The sequence below is a fragment of the Myotis davidii genome, unplaced genomic scaffold (assembly GCF_000327345.1).
Source record: "Myotis davidii unplaced genomic scaffold, ASM32734v1 scaffold465, whole genome shotgun sequence".
NCBI lineage: Eukaryota > Metazoa > Chordata > Mammalia > Chiroptera > Vespertilionidae > Myotis > Myotis davidii.
Window position 1 is genome coordinate 849 of NW_006295919.1, and position 9,985 is coordinate 10,833.

The 9,985-nt window shown below is 37.7% G+C and overlaps 1 long non-coding RNA gene across 1 annotated transcript in view; it reads right to left on the reverse strand.

Annotated features, from left to right (window-relative positions):
• Positions 1–4,714: 4,714 nt before the first annotated feature.
• The window catches only part of LOC107184253, a 5,660-nt gene continuing 389 nt past the window's right edge, over positions 4,715–9,985 (reverse strand). The window contains exons 2-3 of the long non-coding RNA XR_001515080.1: positions 8,954–8,955; positions 4,715–4,806 (exon numbers count right to left, since the gene is read on the reverse strand). This is a non-coding gene — a long non-coding RNA (uncharacterized LOC107184253). The remainder of the gene's footprint in view (positions 4,807–8,953; positions 8,956–9,985) is intronic.

Consider the following 9,985-nt stretch of genomic DNA (forward strand, 5'->3'; position numbering starts at 1 on the left):
CCCATTCATGGATAATAAAGGCCATTATAAACTTATGAAGAATAATATATACATAGGGAGAGCTGCCTCAAACAGATTGTCAAACTGCAGCGGGAAGTCTGGGGAGGGTTGGGGGGCAGGAGGGAGGGAGATAAGAGATCAACCGAAGGACTTGTATGCACATATATGAGCATAACCAATGGACATAAGACACTGGGGAGTAGGGGAGGCCAGGGGATTGTCAAGGGTGGGGATAAAAAAGGACACATATGTAATACCCTTTGTAATACTTTAAGCAATTTAAAAAAAAGGAAAGAAAACACGTTTATAATGGAAAAAAAGAATAATTGAAAGAAAAAAAAAGATTCTCTGTTTGTCCTGTACATTTGCCATGGTAATTATGATGTGTCTTGGTGTGGGTCTTTTCAGTTCACCTTGCTTGGGACTCTCTGCTCTTGTGTGACTTTTTTCTTCCCCACCTCAGGTAAGTTTTCTGATATTATTTCTTCAAATAGGTTTTCTAATCCTTGTTCCTCTTTCTGTTGTTCTGGCACCTCTATTATTCATATGTTGTTTCGTTTCATGTTGTCCCATAGCTCCCTTACGCTCTCCTCCTGTCTTTTAATTTTTTTCTCCAATTGCAGTTCTGTTTGGGTGTGTTTTGCTTCCCTGTCTTCTAATTCGCTAATTCAGTCCGCTGCTTCTCCTAGTCTACTGTTGAAACTTTCAATGCTGTTTTTTATTGCAGCTATATCACTCTTCATTTCTTCTTTGTGCGTACCTAAGTTATTGATTTTTTCATCTGTTTCTTTTTGCTTCTTGCATAAGTTGTTGATTTTTTCCTCCTTCCAGTTTATGCACTCTAGGATCCTTATTCTGAATTCTTTTTCTGTCATGTTGCATTCCTCTGTATCACTTAGCTGCTTTACTGGTGAGTCCTCCTTTTCTTTCCTTTGCAGGCTTATTTGTCTACCCATGTTTGATCTCACCGACATATCTAGATGTTGAGTCATTCTGTGGCTGCTCCCTGGGTGGCAGTGGCTCCTCAGGCTGTGGTTGCTCCTCGAGCAGATGTGGTAGCAGGTGTTCCTCAGTTTGTAGCAGCTCCTCTGGTAGGTGCTGTTCACAGCTGTGGTGGCTCTTCTGGCTGGTGAGGGGAGGCTTCACACACAGCTGCTGTTTTTCAGACAGAGGGTGTGGTGATCAGGAGGCTGCTGTTGCTTGGATCTGCTTTCCATGGGGAGAAGCAGGGTTCCTCTAAGTTCACGTAGTCGCGCTGCTTGTGTTCTGTTGTTTCCAGGTTAGTAGCCATTCTCTGGATCTCTGGCTTATTTTTTAAAAAAATTAATTTACTTTAATTTTCTCCATCAACATTTATTCCCTCTATACCCTCTTTTATCTCCCCCACTCCCTCCTTTTCATTCTTTTTATAATGGGTCACTTTTTTTGTATCCTGGACATTTTGAGTATTAAGAGACTGATTCCTACATAAATTTTTTATTTTAGCCAGCACTCACCCTGTTCAGGTATAGCGCACAGGTCCTGGCTGACTCTTGTGGACTGTGGTCTAATGGCATTATGATTTTCCGAGCCTTGGTGGTGGGATTTTGGTCTACCTGATTAATCTCAGTTGTGAGTCTTCCACTGGTCCCAGCTGATTCTGTTTTATCGGGTGGAAGGGGCTTCCACATGTTTGTTTGTAGGTAGGGGAAAGGAGTCTCCTTCTTTTGGTAAAAAACAAACAAACAAAAACATACTTTCTAGGCTGAGCATTTTTTGTAGTGATTACCTACTGCCTTTGGAGAACAAAGAGATTTTCCTGAATTAGAGCCATATTTTTGGGTGTGGTCTCTTGCAGATGACTCTCCCACCCCAAAATCAGTGTCCCTGGATAGATTAGAGGAGCAAGGTCTGGTGGGGAAAGAGAGTGCTTCCCTGGCTGAGGCTCCTTTTTATGCCATTATACCCTGTGTTTTTCCCCTTAGTTATGCAGTGTCTCTAAGTGGGAAAAGGAAATGTCATGATCTGCAGGAAAGTAGAGCATTTCTTTTGTTGACATTTGTGGTAGGATCACCTTTTCTGGTGCCCACACTCTCTGGTCTTTGTGTGGAAGAGGAGTCTTTGTGTGTCTTTGAAAAGAGAAGGGGTATCTCAGGTCCAGCAAGTAGAAATAACATTTATTTCTTCTCAGTAAGAGAACAATACCTTATTGTTAACAGGACTCCCAGTTGATTCCCCTTGCCTGATTTGTTAGGGGAGAATCACTTTTGATCTGGAGAAGGAACATACCAACCTGGACCATTTTCTATTGCTAGGTTTGGGGGTAAAGCAATGCCAGGCCTGGGTCACCTTCTTCTGTTGGGTAAAGGTAATAAGATACCCTGATGATTTGTTTCATTTATTTCTAGGATCCCTAATTAGATATTCTTCTTTCCATCTTTTAGCATTCTCTTTGCATTGTCTCAAGTTATTTCATGAATTTATAGTTGTATGTAGTTGGAAAGAGCAGAAAAAGACAGGTTTATGCCATCAACTTGTCAGGATTGGAAATCTCAATTCAAGGAGTTTTGGCAATTACATAAAGCTAGGTGGCTACTATCATAATTCCATACAGACCAGTTCCATCATCATAAAAATCCTCTCATATTGCACCTGTGAAATCAGCTTCCTCTTCAATCCTAAATTCTGACAGCCACTGATGATTTCCATCTCTATAATTTTCTTTTCTAGAAGATCATGTAAAGGAATCTTCCAATAAGTAGCCTTTTGGATCTGGTATTTTTCACCTAGCAAAATGAGTTTAATATTCATTAACTTTTGGATAGCATTGCATTATATGGATGTATCACAGTGTGTTTCTTCATTTCAGATGAGCTGTATTGTTGTTGGGATTACATGACCAGTTCTTGAGAATGACATACTGGTTCTTTATGCTCCTTTTAGTCATGATTTAGACATTTCTTCAGTATTCTGAGTCCTTCAGCTAGGCAAAGCTGTCTTCCAATCCATAGGCAGGACCGGATTAGAAATTGCAGTTGAGGAAATTATGTCCAAAAGGTTAAATAACCTGTCCATAGTTACACAGAAAGTTAGTTGAAGAGCCAGGATGTAAATCCCAGATTTTTTTATTCCAGGTGCAGTACTAGAAAAATGCCGAGGAGAATAATAAATATGACTAAAAAGCTGAAATAGGCCCTTAAAGAGACTAAGTATTGAAGTTTTGGCCTGAAAAAGAGAAGGCTTAGAAAATATTTTGGAAATTGTCTTTGATCATGTAAAGAATTCACAATTGAGGCTCAATGAGTACCAGATAGTTTTTATAGATCAATGGGAGAGTGCTCAGTTAGGTCTAAGATGTAAAATGGAGGCCTGGGATTATTTTGCCTTTTTAAGTTGGTTGGAGCAAAGCAAGAATCTATCTATATCTAATCTATATCTAATTTACATCTAATCTATATCTAATCTATATATATATTTATATCTATATCTATAAATATATCTATCTATATCTATATCTATATCTATATCTATATCTGTATCTGTATCTGTATCTATACCTATACCTATACCTATATCTATATCTACATCTATATCTATCTATACAGGTAATATGCAAATCGCCAGTTCCAGAAAGCTACATCAGGACTGCTCAGGAAGAGCTGCCCGCAGATGGGCAGGAGGGGACTGCATGCCGCCCCCAGCCCCAGTGGACACACACATACCAGGGGCGGGTGCATGCTCCAGCAGCAGCAGCAGCTCAGAGCATACCCCTGGTGGGTGGCGGCAGCTGCTGGAGCAGCTGGAGTGAAGCAGCCCGGATCCCAGATGCCTGGCAGCAGCCAGAGTGAAGCAGCCCACGTCCTGGGTGCCAGCAGCCAGGGAAAGAAGACCTATTCTTGCACGAATCTTCCTGCATCAGGCTTCTGGTATGTTATAGAAACACACTCAATTCCAGGCTATGGACTAGGAGCTAGAGTGATCCTAAAGATCTGTCTGTGCCTAAATGCTGCAACGTATCTGGTTTACTATGAAAATTCCAGAAGACTGCACTATCCTTCCCAGGAGTATGCCCTCACCTTTTCCTTTTCCTTCTTCTTCCTCCACAAACCCAAATCTCCTAAACTCTAAAAGACACCAGGAGACTTGCAACCAAGGGAACAATGCGCAGCTACTCCCAGGCTACCCCTTGAACCTATCTCCAAGGCCCCCTTTTCTGTGGCCCTCCAGTGAATTGACAGCAGACTCACCTTGGCTCACTTCTTTCCCATAGTTTCTAGAAACCAAAGCAGGCCCACTTAGTCTCTCTCCTGTTGCTTCGTCTATCCTAGCCCCTTCCTTGTTTACTGTCCCCAGTTTTAATAAGTGTCCTCTAAAGAAAAAAAAGTTTTAGAAGAGACATGCATGTTTCCATTGACCCACAACTGTGTTTAAAATCAGTGGTACCGAAAATGCCAGGGATAGAAGGAATCTTAAAGATTACCTAGTTTCATTCATTTATTTTTGTTTTTATGTCCCTTGCCTTTGGGGTCAAATTAATAAAACCCTCTGTAAGACCAAGATCCATAGTTTAGTACCCATGTTTTCTCCTATGCAATTTATTGTTTCAGGTCTTATATTTTTTATCAATTTTGAATTAATTTTTGTATATGGGAACAAACAGTAGAGTTTCATCCTTTTGCATGTGGCTTTCCAATTTTCTCAGCACCATTTATTAAAGAGGTATTATTTTCTCCATTGTATGTTTTTGGCTGCTTTGTCAAAAATTATTTGCCCATATCTATAATGGCTTATTTATGGGATCTCAATGCTATTCCACTGGTCTATGTGCTTGTTTTCCTGCTGGTACCATACTGTTATGATTATTGTAGCCTTGTAGTATAATTTGAAGTTAGGGAGTGTGATACTCTTGGTTTTATTCTTTTCTCTCAGGATTTCTTTGAGTTCGTTTGTGCTTCCTTAAAAATTTGGTTAATTTTTGTTCTATGGCTTTGGAAAATGTCGTGGGATTTTAATGTGGATTACATTAAATCTGCATATTACTTTAGGTGGTATAGCCATTTTAACTATGTTTATTTTTCTAAGTCATAAATATGGAATATATTTCCACTTCTTTGTGCCTTCTTCGATTTCTGTCAACAATGTTTTAAAGTTTTCATTGTGTAGAACTTTCACACATTTTAAGTTTATTAATAGGTATTTTATTCTTTTTGTTGCATTTCAAAAGAAATTTTTTTTCATTTATTTTTCTGAAATTTCATTGTTAGCATATATAGAAGTAAAAGTAGATAAATGGGACTACATCAAACTAAAAAGTTTCTGCACAGCAAAAGAAATTGCCAACAAAACAAAAAGACAACCAGCCAAATGGGAGAAGATATTTTTAAATAACAGCTCCCATGGGGGGGGGGTAATATCCAAAATTTATAAAAAACTCATAAAACTCAACACCTCAAAAAACTCAACCTAATATTGGATTATAAAATGGGCAGAGGACCTGAACAGACACTTTTTCCAAGAAGGCATACAAATAGCCAACAGATATATGAAAATATACTCAACTTCACCAGCTAATAGGAAAATTCATATCAGCACTGCAATGAGGTACCAACTCACACATGTTAGAGTGGCTTTTATCAACAAGACAAGTGATAACAAGTGTTGGAGAGGTTGCAGAGAAAAATAAACCTTCATTCAGTGCTGGTGGGAATGTAAACTGGTACAACCACTATGGAAAACAATATGGCAGTTATTCAAAACATTAATAATAAAGTTCCCTTAGGACCCACAATCCCTCTTCTGGTACCTAAACCAAAACATTAAAACTTTTATTTGCAAAGATATATGCACACCTATGTTCATTGCAGCATTTTTCATGGTGGCCAAGTCATGGAAACAACCAAAATGTCCTTCAATAGATGCTTGAATAAAGAAGATATGATATATATATATATATATATATAAAATAAAATTGAAAGTAACAAATGAACAAATAATATAAACAAACAAAACCTCATAGACACAGACAATAATATGGTGCTTATCAGAGGGAAAGGTGATAGAGGGTAATAAGGGATCAAGTACATGGTGATGGAAGATTTGACTTTGGGTGGTGAACACTCAATGTGATATACAGATCATAGAAATGTACACCTGAAACCTATATAATTTTATTAATCAATGTTACCTCCAATAAATTTAATTTTTAAAAAAGAGAAAAAAGATCATATAGTCCCACCTCCGTACTTCAAGGATAAGGAAAATAAGTCCAAGTGAAGGAAAATGACTTACACATGATCAAATGGGAAAAGTGGAAGCAAGATCTATTTTTCAAGTATCCCTATTAACGTTTTGAATTTCATCTTTTGTAGACTCATCCATTTGCTAATCACTTCATTAAACAAATGTTTACTGACCAATATCTGCAAATGTCTTGGATTTCTTTAAGCTTCACCATCTTGTGGTATTAAAGATTGATTCATGAAAAAAATATACATCTAACTAGTTTTGTACCCACATAACTAAATAAGACCCTAACTCTTGGCAATCTAACTTTAAATATTTCCAGGACTTTCACATATTTCACATGTATTTATGTCAACCCTTTTTTTTTCACTACCTCTGTTTTGCCTATCCTTCAGACTCCCCTGTGCAGCACCACTGAAGTCCTCATTATGCCAAAGTTACCAGGAGACCTATATTAAAGAAGAGATAAGTGCTTTCCCTCCTCTTTCATTCTTCCTTGTCAGAGATGTCCCTAATCAGCATTAATCAGCTCTTCATCATTCAGAGTTTTTAGCAAAAGGCTCTTTCAGAAGTTTCTCAAATCATCTTCCTTTTTTAGAACGAGTCTGATTTGAGGAAACTCCTTGACACTCTTGCAGATAGATCTTTAGCACAACTGGCCTCCAGTTTACCAGACATGCTACACCTGTCTAAATTCCAATTCAGCTTAAAACTTGAAACTCCCTCATCCCCTTTCCCCCTCCTCCTTGCCCAGAGTTGAACAACTGGTACTTAAATGAATAATTTGGCTGCCTTTGACTTCCTGTGAGGTCAAATAGCTAGCAATAAGTGTTGTATTTTTGGTATCCCTTTAGATCAGTGGTTCTTAATAGGGCAGTTTTGTGCCACAGGGAACATTTAGCCATGCTTGGAGACTTTTTAAAAATTTTCATACTGGAAGAGGAAGTGCTACTTGTATCTGGTGAATAGAGAGCAGAGATTCTGCTAAGCACCCTACTATACACAGGACAATCCTCCCAACCCATACCCACTCACACACAATAATGAATTATATGGTGCAAAAGGTAAATATTGCTGAAGCTGAGAAACCTTATTTTGGAGTAGGGCCAGGGGCAAGACAGGCATAACACTCACTTACTCATATACTCCATGATATTTGAATTATTCAGAAAAACTGCAGTTAAATTATCATTCTTGATAATATATACAGTATTATGGTAATAATAATAATCATAGCTAAAGGTTACAAAACATTTTTATGTGCCAGGCATAAAATATTTATAGAGGGCCCATCTTGTAGGCCAGAAGTTGGCAAGTATTTTCTTTAATAGGCTACATAGTATATATTTTAGACTTTGTAGGACATGCTTTTTATTTGATTCCCACATTATAGGAAGTTACTGTTATTGACCTCACTTTACTTTTGAACAAAGATAAATTTCCAGAGGTGCAATGTAAGATCTTATTCTAACCGGAGGATCAGTAAATCAATAGTCATTCATTTGAGAGGGCCTTGTACTGGATGTTGATATTACAGAAACAAATGAGACTCAGCTCCATGCTGAGGGAAGTATGACAAATAAAGGGCTGCCAATTGCAGTTAAAATATCTGTAAGTCTGTACTAATGCTTACCAGGTACTATATGGCTGCAGGATACTTCCCTAATTTCCATTACAGTAGCATGAAATGTGTAGACTTTGTGGTCTCTTGATCTGACATTTTAACATTTATGTCCTTTTACCTGTGTGTATTGTGTTACTTTTCATGCTCAAAAGTCTCCTTAGGAAAGGTAATTGTGTATTAATTTGGTACAGAGCTTTCACACAACTAGCTTCCAATTACAGAGATTTTTATGATAACACTATCCATGTAGTGAGTGGAATTAAGGAGGATATAGGCGGCAAGAAGATATCCAGTGTTATTCTACTGAGTAGAATTTGGTGGTGGAATATCTGAGGTGGCTTCTTGGTAAAAAAAATTTTTTGATATGTGGGAAATCTGTCTATATGTCTAGCTGGAGTGTCAATCCTTCAGGAAAGAGAAAAATGCCCATAGGCAAGTTTCTTTCTTGGCATCACTGGTAATTAGATCAGGAAGAAGAGAAGTTAAGACAAAGTGGAGTAAGAGAGCATAGAGAGGACATGAGAGAAAGGGAAGAAGAAAGAGAGGAAATACAAAAAGAGAGGAGATAGGAGAGGAGGAAAAGGCAAGAAAGATGAAGAAAAAAGGAGTGGAAGCGGAAAAGAAGTACAGAAAAGGAATATGAAGGTGAAGAGAAGCGGTGATAAAAACAAAAAAGAAGGGTGGCTAAATGTGAGAAAGAAAATATAAATCCAATCTTTTGCAACCTAATCAGGTGCTTAGAGAAAAATACTAATTACTGTTAATATTCTCAGATGTTCACAGCTCCATGGAATAAGGTATTTTCTAATTTTACACAATTTTTATTGAATAAAATTGGTCTTGCCAAAATAATGTTCCAGGGAGAATGGTGAGAATGGCAGGATATTACCACAGCTTTTATATGTATCAGCATCCTTCCTTGCTGGAATAAACACGCATGGCTCAAACAAATAAATAAATAGTCCCCCAAACAGCTGCATTTTACTGGAATAGTTATGACAGTTTGAATTTCTTTCTTCCTTTCTCTCTCTATCTCTCTCTCTCTCTCTCTCTCTCTTTCAGTTTTTTAAATTTTAAATAATTGTTACCACCTTCAAATACATTTACTCCTTTCTCATTCGAAATCATTCAGAGCAAAATCCCTTCAGTGTTTCACACATATTTCATATAAGTCATAGTCCTCTCCTGAGGATGAAATGCCTAGGAAACTTGTTCTGTGGAATGAATGAGAAGGTGGGATTCTCATTTGGGTTCTTTATGATGCGTTTGCTCCATTTCTCATGATTTAATGTATATGGATCACCATTCATTACTGGTAGGAGAACATTAAAAACCATATTGTTTAACGTTAGTGTGCCCACTTCCCATGTACACACAATCTTTTATTTCACAGAGATAAGAATGGACTCATCTAGGCCTCCTGACTTTGGGCCAGTACCTTTTCCATGGCCGGCCCCATGTTCTTTCACTAATGGCAATATGAGCTATAAAAAATAGACAGTCTATTAGAGCTCAGACTAGAAATTTAGCCTGCTGAATGGACCCCAACTTCCTCCTGTTCTACCTTGCATTGGAAAACTAGGTTTATACTGCAGTAGATACCGTGGGAGAGAGATAGGTTAGGGAACCGAGGAAAACTTTATAGGGACTCTGCTGATTTCCAGCATGGTGTGGGAAGGGCTCAATATGAGATGTCCCATAGATAAAAAAGATGAAGTGGAGGAAAAGATGGGATGGTTCTGAGTATATGGAAGAGTCTTAGTATTTACTATATATGCTTTACCTATTTTATCTCATTCTGACTTTACATTGACCCTGCAATGTTAATTATTAAACTTATTTTTATAACTGAGGAAATTGAAGTTCAAAAAGTTAGAATGACCCCACCAAGGTTACAGGAGTGACAAAAGTGAAATTTGAACTCTAGTCTTTCTGACTTTAAAGACTTTCTTTCTACTTGCACCAATTTCCCAACAGCTACTTCTTACTATGTAAAGTGCTCATTTGTTTTACTTATCAGAAGTTAGATGAGATAATATAATAGGACCAAGGAATGTCAAAGCTGTAAAGGACCTAGAGAAAACCTACTTTCATGATTTTCCAATGTTCTCACCTCTAATAACCCTTTGGATCTAGTTT